At 37.5% G+C, this 10,715-nt stretch overlaps 1 pseudogene; it reads right to left on the bottom strand.

The window, feature by feature from the left end:
- Positions 1 to 7,713: 7,713 nt before the first annotated feature.
- Positions 7,714 to 10,197, bottom strand: LOC150059524 (RNA-binding protein 7 pseudogene; annotated as a pseudogene).
- Between the last annotated feature and the right edge of the window lie 518 nt (positions 10,198 to 10,715).

The following is a 10,715-nucleotide window of genomic DNA, read 5'->3' as shown; positions in this document are numbered from 1 at the left end:
AAAGTGGTTGTCACTACAAATACTTGTGGACACATATTCTTAGCTACTGGTATTTCTATTTTTATTTTTTCTCATTTTTTATTGTAATGTATAGAGGGGTTACAGTTATATTTGGCAGGGAGTAGGTGCATTATTTTTCACACATTGATAGCCCTTCTCATGTTTTTGTTCGCATTTCCCTCCCTCCACCCCTCCCAATCATCTTGTTTTTCCCCCTTCCCTTTCCTATTTCAAATAAACAAATAAACGTATATACAATATGCCAGGTAACAAAGTCAGATGCAGTAACAATATGAGATTAACCAAAGGGCAACAAAAGAGAAAAGAAATAACATAGTACATTAAGAACAATAATCACACGATATAAAGCTGGTATTTTTATTTTTATGGTGAGTTCTCAGAAATTGAATTGCCAGTTCAAAAGTGGATATCTATTTTTACATTTTCATGGGTGTTTCCATATTATTTTCTAAAAATACTGTAGCAAATCACAGTCTCAGCAGGAATGTTTGGGGTGTTATCCCCCCCTCCCCTGCTTTCCATCAGCTTTCCTATCTCCTTACTTTCTAGTACTTGGGAATCCGAAGACTTAACTACCATCAATTTAACTGCCCTTTTTTAGTCTTCTAACGAGACTGAGCATTTTTCTCACTGTTTTTGTTCCTTGGGATTTTTGTCAATTGCTTATATATACCTGGGACCAAGATCCTTTTCATATAGTTGCTTTTTTCTTATTAATTTATGAGTGGTCTTTGAATTTGAAAGGTTTTACAAAATAACCAGGTAAATTTACCATCGTATGTTTAAAAAACATTAAAAAAAAACCCCACAGGGACTAGATGCTATCCCTGAGCTTTTGGGCTCAAGGCTAGTGCTCTATCACTTGAATCACAGATCCATCCCCAGCTTTGGTTGGAGTGGTTAACTGGAGATAAGAATCTCACAGCCTTTCCTACCTTGGCTGTCTTCAAATCACAGTCCTCAGCTCTCAGTCTCCTAGGTAGCTCTAGGATTATAGGCATGAGCCACCGGTGCCAGACATGTTTGGAAATACAGGCACACTGTGAAATGATGAAATCTAACATATGTAGTTACATATGTACTATCTCACATGATCGTCATTTACAAGGTGGAAATACTTTGTCTTCTCTTAGCACTTTTCAAGAATACAGCACATTATTATTCACTCTGCCTCGTGTTGTACAGTAGACCTCTTGAACTCATTTTTCCTACATAACTGAAATGTTGTATGCATTGACCAATTTTCTCCCCTCTACCTCCTTTACCTTCACTGCCTTCAACTCCTAGTAATCATGTGTGTACTCTACACTTTATGAGATCAACTTTCGACTTTCCAGACGGGGGTGAAATCAAACAGTATGTATTTTTCTGTGCCTGGCTTCTTATTTTTACTTAGCATTGTATCCTCCAGGTTCTCCTATGTTGCTGCAGCATATATATATATATATATATAAATACCTACACATATATGAGTTCCTACTTTTCCAGGGTGAATAATTTTCCATATGTGTATATACACCCTGGCAGTTGATGGACACACAGGTGGATGTCACACATATTTTGGTGACTGTGAATAATGCTGCAAGAAACTAGGGGCTTCAGATACTTCTTTAGCATAATGATCTTATTCTCTACTCCTTTTTGTTATTTTCAAGTAGCTGTTGGGGGGTTCAATTTAACATGTCAGTTTATGAGTTCATGCATCTTGATCAATGTCACCCTTTCAGTCCCTCTCCCCCATCTCTCCCAAATCCACCTATCTCCTCAATTTCCTTCATTCCATGTTCACATAGATACTTTGAATGTGATGACCATATTTCTCTTCTCTTTCCATCTGTCCACCTCTTTGCTCTTGGCTTCATTTCCCCTTTAATGTATCCCCCAAATGGAATTTCTGGGTAATTGTACTTTTTTATTTTTTCAGAATTTTTCACTGTTTTCTTAGTAATTATACTAATTTACATTTTTACTAATAGAGTATAACAGTTTTTTTTTTTTGGTTTGCTTATTTGCTTTTTGTTACTAACCATTCTGTAACAGGTGTGAGGTAATTGTTTTGGTTTTAATTTTCATTTCTTGGATAATGACAATGATGCTGTATATGTTTTTTTGGGGGTTGATTTTTCACATTAGCAATTATAATGGTTCCCAATCAGTAACTTGCTTTTTGATTATATTTTTGAGATTTCTGCCACAAAAGTACATACATTTATGGAATAAAATCTCTCTTCCCAGACAGATTTTGGACTTGTTTTGAGGGGTCTCAGCTTCCTATTTTCTATTTTCTCAAGATTTCTTCTAAAATATTGAGCTATTCTCCTATTTTAAACATTTTAGTATTTTCTTATATCTGGAATGTATTTTATATAAAAACAAAAGGTTAGACTTCACTTTCTTTCATACTCCAATAAAGCTATCACAATAAATTATATTACTCCAATATTATATTATACATTAAATATACTTTTTTATTTTTGCCAGTCCTGGGCTTGAGCTCAAGGCCTGAGCACTGCCCTTGGACTTTCTCAAGGCTAGAGCTCTACCACTTGAGCCTCAGCACCACATCTGGCTTTTTACTATGTATGTGGTACCAAGGAATCGAACCCGGGTCTTCATGCATGCTAGGCAAGCACTCTACCACTAGGTCAAACTCCCGGCCCCAAATATACTCATCTATCTAAATTATATCAGCAATCTGTTTTTCAAATTCTTTTTTCCTCTTCTTCCAATAGTCTATTTTCTACCAGATTTAGGCATATTACTTTGGTTATACTAGGTATATAATAGATTTCAATATGTACCAAGGTTTTGTTTGTTTGCTGGTCATGAGGATCGAACCCAGAACCTTGTGAATGCCAGGTGAGCATGCTACCAGTGATCCACGCCCCCAGCACACCAACTCTGAGGCTTCCACTCGTGCTTATACTTAACACACTTTTGGTTTAGTTTTCAACGTTTTGTCTTCCAAATGAATTTCCAAAGAATTTTATGAAGTTTCACTTGAACATAACAGTGAATAATATTTTCTTGGTTTATGGTTGCGATTACATATATATCCTAATTTCCAGTGGCTTGACGGTTTGGTGATATGGACTTCTTATTCCGAACTGGCTACATTTTTATATCATTTAGAGCTTCTGTTAGTTTTAGTGGTAGAATGAAATTTTCTTCTTATGGTTCTCATATCTTTCTTGCTGTTTCCTTTGGTGGTGAAAACAAGATCATAGAAGCAAATAAAAACTAGGAAGATATGCACTTAACTACAAACGTTCCTTGATATTGTGGATGGTGGTTGTTAATGAATTGTTTTTGCTGTTTCCTGTCTTTCCTGTGTTGGTTATGCTTTCATCTCAAAATGCGTAGAAATGAGTAATATCTTTTTAAATGGATGGGAATAACGACGTTTTGAAAACTCACATGTACAGGACCCTGACAAATACGTTCAGCTGTTACCCCCTGATGGGTGAAACTGGAGGTCAGGATGCTGGGGAGTGTTCTTGTGACTTTTCCATACATATATAAAATGTACTTTGATCAAATTCACTCGCTCTAATATTTTTCTTCACTGCTCGCATGTTTTTGAGGGGGGGTCAGTTGTGGGACTTGAACTCTGGGCCTGGGCATTGTCCCTGAGTTCTTCAGCTCAAGGCTATCACCCTACCCCTTGAGCCACAGCACCACTTCTAGTTTTCTAGTAGTTAATTGGAGATAAGAGTTAAGAGTCTCATAGACTTTAGTGCTTGGGCAGGCTTGGAACTGTGATCCTCAGATCTCAGCCTCCTTAGTAGCTAGGATTACAGGCATGAACCACTGCGCCTGGCTGCTCCCACTTTTAAAAAGATGGTTTAAGTTTCATTATTTTATTTTGATACATGTATAGAAAGTATTTCAGCCAGGCACTGGTGGCAAGCACTCTACCACTAAGCCACACTCTTGGCCCAGATGCATCATTTCAACCACAAATAATACAATGATGTAATCTGTACACAATTTGTACGAATACCACATTTTTATCCATTCATTGATTCCTGACACCAGAGGAGATGTCATAGTTTGGCTATTGTTATATTGGCTATATGTTATAAACGTGAGTGTACAGGTATCTCAACATACACTGATGAATATTCCAAGAATAGTCTGGTAGGATCATATGATAGTTCTATTTTTGGATTTTGATGAACCTCTGTATTGATTTCCATAGTTACTGCGTTAATTTACAGTTTTATCTGTGTATGTGATACTGAGGAATGAACCCTGAGTCTTTGTGCATCCTAGGCAAGTACTCTACCACTAGGCCACTCTCAGCCCCTGCTTTTTTCCTTTCTATTTGTATTTTTTTTAAGTTATTTAATTTGGTGAAGAATTCTAGTATTACATTGAATGAGAAGATAGAGTAAATAATCTATCTTATACTTGACTAAAGGAAATCTTTCAAGTTTTTCCCATATAAACATTATTTGTATGAATTTGTCATATATGGGGTTTTTCCACTATATTGAAGTTGATTGGTTTTAGTCTAGTTTGTTCTGGCTTTTATCATGAAAGAATGATGAATTTTATCAAAGGCTTTATTGAAGATGGTCATGTGATTTTTGTCCTTTATTCTGTTTATGTGCTATGTCTATTGATTTCTAAATGTTGAACCATCCTTGAATTCCTGGAATGAAATCAACTTAAGCATTTTTTCCATATATTCTTTATTGTAATTAATAGAAAGGTCATATTATATTCACCAAGCATAAGGTGTATTACTTCACAAGCATTGATACCCTTTCTCAAGTCTTGGTCCCCATTTCCCTCTTCCCCACTCCCACCCCTCATCTTGTTTTCCCCACTTCCCTATCCTATTTCAAATAACCAAATAAACATATATACAATATGTCAGAAAACAAGGTAAAATACTGTAACAATATGAGATAACCAAGGGACAGCAAAAGAGATGAGAGATAACCTAGCCCATTAAGGACAACAATCACTTATTCTATGGCTTTTGTGTCTATATCCTGGAGGTCCTTTCATTTAGCGTCATATTATATGGCCTTATGTATCTAGATTTTGCTCTATTGTAAATCTCTGCTAGGAGAGCCCAAGGTTTCTACTGATTATGACAAACGAGGGAAACCATTGAGCCTAAGTTTCTTTGAGTCTGGCTTCCTTCACTTCATATGATTTTTTTTCTAAGCCTTTCCATTTCCTTACAAATGGGGTGATGTCATTCTTTCTGACAGCAGCATAGAATTCCATTGTATATAAATACCACATCTTGTTGATCCACTCATCAACTGAGGGGCATCTGGGTTGGTTCCATATCTTTGCTATGGTAAATAGTGCTGCAATGAACATTGTTGTGCTAGTGGATTTAGTATGTTCTTGTTTCTGGACAACTGAGTAAATGGCAAGTAGTGAAATTGCTAGGTCATAGTGGAGTTCTGTGTTTAGTCTTTTGAGAAACTGCCATACTGGTTGGGTGAGTTTGTACTCCCATCAACAGTGCAGTAGTGATCCCTCCTGGCCACATCCCCTCCAGCATCTGTTGTTATTAGATTTCTTGATCATGACCATTCTAACTGGAGTGAGGTGGAAATCAGAGTTGTTTTGATTTGCATTTCTTTTATGGCCAGAGATGTCAAACATTGCTTCATGTGTCTATAGGCCATTCTTATTTCTTCTTCAGAGAAGACACTCTTTAAGTCTTTGGCCCATGTTTTAATGGGATGGTTGTTTCTTTGGAGATTAGTTTTGGAGTGATTCAATTTTTTGAGCTGTTGATAAATTTTAGATATGAGGCCTTTGTCTGTTGTGTGGTTAGTGAAGATCTTCTTCCACTGTGTAGGAGCTCTAAGTTAGTTTGCTAGCTATGTCCTTTGCCATACAGAAGCTCTGGAGTTTAATGCAGTCCCACTTATCCAGACTTTCTTTGATTTGTTGTGTTTGTGGGTCCCAATTTGAGCATCTTGTATGATCTTATTTTTTCCTTGCCAGCCTTGGGGCTTGAACTCAGGACCTGAACACTACCCTGAGCTTCTACTCAACTCTAGGACTCTACCACTTGAGCCACAGTGCCACTTCTGGCTTTTTTTCTGTTTACATGGTATAGAGGAATGGAACCCAGTCCTTCATGCATGCTAGACAAGCATTCTACCAATGTCATTTTCCCAACCCTGTATAATCTTTTTAACATGCTTCTGAATTCTGCTTATTAGTATTTCGTTGAGTGTTTTTGCATCTATGTTCAACATGGAAATTGGAATGTAATTTCCTATTACCTTTCCTTCTTTTTTTACTGTAACTACTTGCTTTATTGTGGCCTTATCTGCTTTTGGCATCAGTTAATGCTGGTTTCATAGACTGAGTCTGTTAGGTAGAATTCAGCCATAAATCTATGTGATCTTTTTTTAAAAACCCTGATTTTATTGCTTGTTATAAATCAGCTGAGGTGCCTTTTTAATATTCTTTTGGGTCGATTTTTGTGGGCCATATGCATGTAGGAATTTATCCATTTTCTTTTTTTTTCTTTTTTGTTTTAATATATTAAAAAGAACATGGTACAAATACTGTGGTCAATAGTAAAATTTTTTAGTTTTTATAAATAGCTCGGCAAGGAAACAGAATCAATACAAAAAGTTTTTGTTAATGAGATTTAAAATTTTCTAAATTAGAAAATGTTAACTTTCTTTCCAGTCAATGTTCACACACACAAAAAAGCAACCTGTACAAGCTCCACAATAAACTGTACCCTTGTGCCCTTAAACCCGTGTCCTGAGTACTTTGAAAAGTTAAAAATTTCTAAAGTCTGACTGATAGAGGCAGTAGCACATAAAGGCTTCGAGGAATTTTTCTCAAAAAGAGCACTTTTAGTAAAACATTTTACTATTTTATCTGACTGTGCACTGATATTTTTGTTCAGAAAGAGAACTTACATTAATACTGTAATTTTTAATGCAAAAATATACAAGTAGAGATATTTAGCTTCCTGAGTATCCCATCTCACACAAAACATGATTTAATCTTTAAAAATCCTAAAATTTGCTGGACACTGGTAGTTCTAGCCCATAGTCCTAGCTACTCAAGAGGCGCTAATATCTGAGAATCATGGCTTGAAGCCAGCCTGGGCAAGAAAATCTGAGAATTTTATCTCCAATAAACTACCAAATAAGCCGAAAGTGAAGCTGTGGCTTAAGTGATAGAACACTAGCCTTGAGCAAAAGCCACTCAGGAATAGTGTCTAGGCCCTGAGGTCAAGCCCAGGACCAGCAAAGAAAAACAAAAAGAGAAGTTACAATTTTAGAATAAAATAGTCTGGGTATCTTCACATTTATGAGTCAAGCAGGGCTAAAACTCCAAAAGACATGTTAAAAAAATTTGCACTAAGGCTATATTTACCCCGAAACATAATATGCTTCCTCAAACAGTGTTAATAAAATGAATCACTGAAAAGTTGTATTTCCTTATTAATACAGCCGTTTCAGACGACCAACTGGAATGCTTTCTATTATATCCACAGCGATTAACAAGATAGTTCTTACAATAGAAAAAGATAACAAATAATTAAAACATTTGCCTTATAATACAACCAATTTACACAATTCATCCTTTCTAATTGTCTAAAATGATCAGGAACTGATTATTTTTTTTTATAAAACCCTGAGGTAAAAGAATATTACTGTAATAAAACTGGAACCACAGTTCTTCTCATTTTTGTATGGAAACACAGCTATGGGTTTTACAACTTTTTATATGTGCAACTTGTACAAAATGTCCAGACCAGCGTAGTCCTAAGGGTCTAAAATGACCCCGTGAGACAATCTCATTGCACAGTTCCTGGAGTCCAGATGAGTGCCATTTCCCATCCCTACTGTCTCTTCTGTTATGGTAGTCGTGGTTCCAGCCATCGGGACTCCTGTCTTCGCAGAGGAAATCCTCTGTGACTCCTCTGTCATGGTGGTCGGGCCCATGACTAGGGTATCGCTGTTGGCCCTCCTGTCTATCTGCTCGGTAGGGATGGGAACTCCGTCTGACTTTGCGCTCTAATGAGTGTGCGTCACGGCGCCATGGGGCGCTTGAAGACGGGTGAACGTTCTGCCCAGGTGACTGATCTGATGAAAACCCAGACGGATCCACGGGCACAGAACCAAATTTCCCACCATAGGACGAAACACTGTTCGTCACTGCTCGGCTGTGATCGTTTTCTGGAGATGAACGTGATCTCTGAACTCTCCGTGATGATGGAGTCCTATTAGCCACAGTCCTTTCGTATTTGGTAGGGGATGTGTAAGTAGGGCTTGAGTTTACAGCTTGATGCCGGGGATCGGATGAGCTGACATCCTGTGTGAGGCACGACTACCTCCTGATCTAAACTGAATTTTGATGGGCCTCCCAAAAAGTGTGATTCCATTCAGAAGGTTCGTGGCGTAAGGCACAGACACTTGGTGTTTGAAGCTGACAGATGCAAACTGCTTGGGTTTGCCATCCTTATCTTTTGGAATCTTCACCTTGATAACTGGCCCGGCCTGGTGGAACAGGAGCTCCTCCGTCACCTTCCTCTCCAGGCCGCCCCCATCGCGATGTCGCCTCCCCCCACCCCCGCCAGCCCTGCTCCCCTCACTCTGGCCATGGCCCAGTCTCCCACTGGCCTATGCTGCCAAACCCGACGTCTTATCCTATCCATTGTCTTTTAGATTTTCTACTAGAATGTAGGTCTTTGAAGTATTTTGTAATAATCTCTCAGGATTTCATTGAGCTTTGTTGTTATATTCTGTTTATGATTTCTAGTTCTATTAATTTGGATTTTCCCTCAATTTTTTATTAGTTTGGCAAAGGGTTGTCAATTTTATTTTTCTCTAAGAAATTTTTGTTACATTGATTCTTTAGTTTTTGTTTCATTGATTTCTTTAGTGATTTACTTTTGATGAATGGATAAACTAATAAAACATTGCAACAAAATATTGCAACATTACATTTTTAATAAATAAATCAAAAGTCTATTGTTACTATAAAAGAAGTGGAAAAATTAAAGTTCAATATAAATGTTTTGTTAATTGTTGTGAAATATTGTTCTAAGGAGGCCAATCTTTTTTTCATATATTTTTATTGTAATTAATAGAAGGGTTACATTATATTCGCCAGATAGAAGGTGCATTACTTCACATACATTGATACCCTTTCTCATGTCTTGGTCCCCATTTCCCTCCTCCACCTCTCCCCTCATCTTGTTCCCCCCCTTCTCCTATTTCAAATAAACAAATAAACATATATACAATATATCAGATAACAAGGTTAGATACTGTAACAATATGAGTTAACCAAGGGACAACAAAAGAGATGAGAAATAACATAGTACATTAAGAACAACAATCACATATTATATGGTTCTTGTTTATAAGGAGGCCAATCTTTTTTTTTGGAGATTTCTATCTAGGTACAGTATTTAGCCATTCATGCAAAAGAATGAGAAACACTAGCTGGAATTAAACTTAAGTCATATTTATTACCTTTGTCTTCAGCACTTAGCACAGCACTTAGATCATCACTTATTAAGTACTCACAGAATTTGGCCGATTAATTAATATTAAATTTATGTTTTGGTAACCATATAATTTGCCTTCTCATTTTGGAAATCATGCATGAGATTTCTGCTTTTCTACCTGCTACTAAAATGGTGTGTTAGTGGGAAAAATTATGCAAGATCCAAGGGTGGAAAAAAGTCAAATCTTTCTTTGCCAATGGTCTGGAAGCAGAGGTGATAGAGTGGTTTTACTATGCAAAACAACTGGAAGACAGGTTATGGTGCCACAGCAAGTCCTGTTGCTTGCCAACCATTAGTAGTATCTGTTTAAATCATGCAGTTTTATTGGGCATTAAAAATATCTTATTGTTTCAATTTCAGCAAAGGAAAAGGAGAAGGAGAATGTGGAAGGCTTCTCACAACTCAGGAAGTTTAATATCATTCTCCTTTTCTTCTTCTCTTAACCCCTCCCTGTCTCTTACTGAAGCTCTTCTTTCCTTTCTGTGCAATTTTCTTATGGTTGGAGAAATAACCCGAACCAAACAAGTAGTTAAGAAGCTCAGTCTTCTAGCACTCACTCTTACCTCAGTCACCCTTTTGCCACAAGTTCTGCATTCATCTAAATGGGGTCCTAGATACAACCTAGATTGTCTTAGGTGCTCTGCCCTCATCTATCCAAAAGACATTGAACTGCCACTACAGTGAGATAGTGAGCTGTTTCTGTGCATAGCACAGGTACAACTCTTGCTTTGTGGAACTTACATCTTGTGGTGGAGCCAGACGATGAACAAGTGATCATTGTTACAAGAGAAAGTGAAGGCAGAGCAAAGTAAGATGGCAGCATCGAGGAAGAAGGAGGATGCTATAGGCTGGTGAAGATAAGCCTTCCTGAGCAAAGAAATGAAGGAGGTGAGGAGTCAAATGGCAGCTATCCAGGGATGACATTTCCAGGCAGAAGGGAGAGTCAGTGCTAAGCCTGGTGGCAGGTGCCTTCTTGAGATACCGCAGAATAAGGGAGGCCAGCCAAGCAAGCAAACTCACAGGAGTCAGAGTGTAGTAGGTGGCCTGATTTGCTTTAGGGAAGCTCAAAGGGAATTGCGTTGGATACATGTTTTATTATTATCTATATAACTACCTGGCTCCCTAACAAAGAGTCTTCCATTAAAGTCTAGGGAAATTTTAGTTGGCA

This window comes from Megascapheus bottae, chromosome 8 (genome assembly GCF_031878675.1).
Source record: "Megascapheus bottae isolate mThoBot1 chromosome 8, mThoBot2.hap1, whole genome shotgun sequence".
Taxonomy (NCBI): domain Eukaryota; kingdom Metazoa; phylum Chordata; class Mammalia; order Rodentia; family Geomyidae; genus Megascapheus; species Megascapheus bottae.
This window is presented reverse-complemented; position numbering and strand designations above follow the sequence as displayed.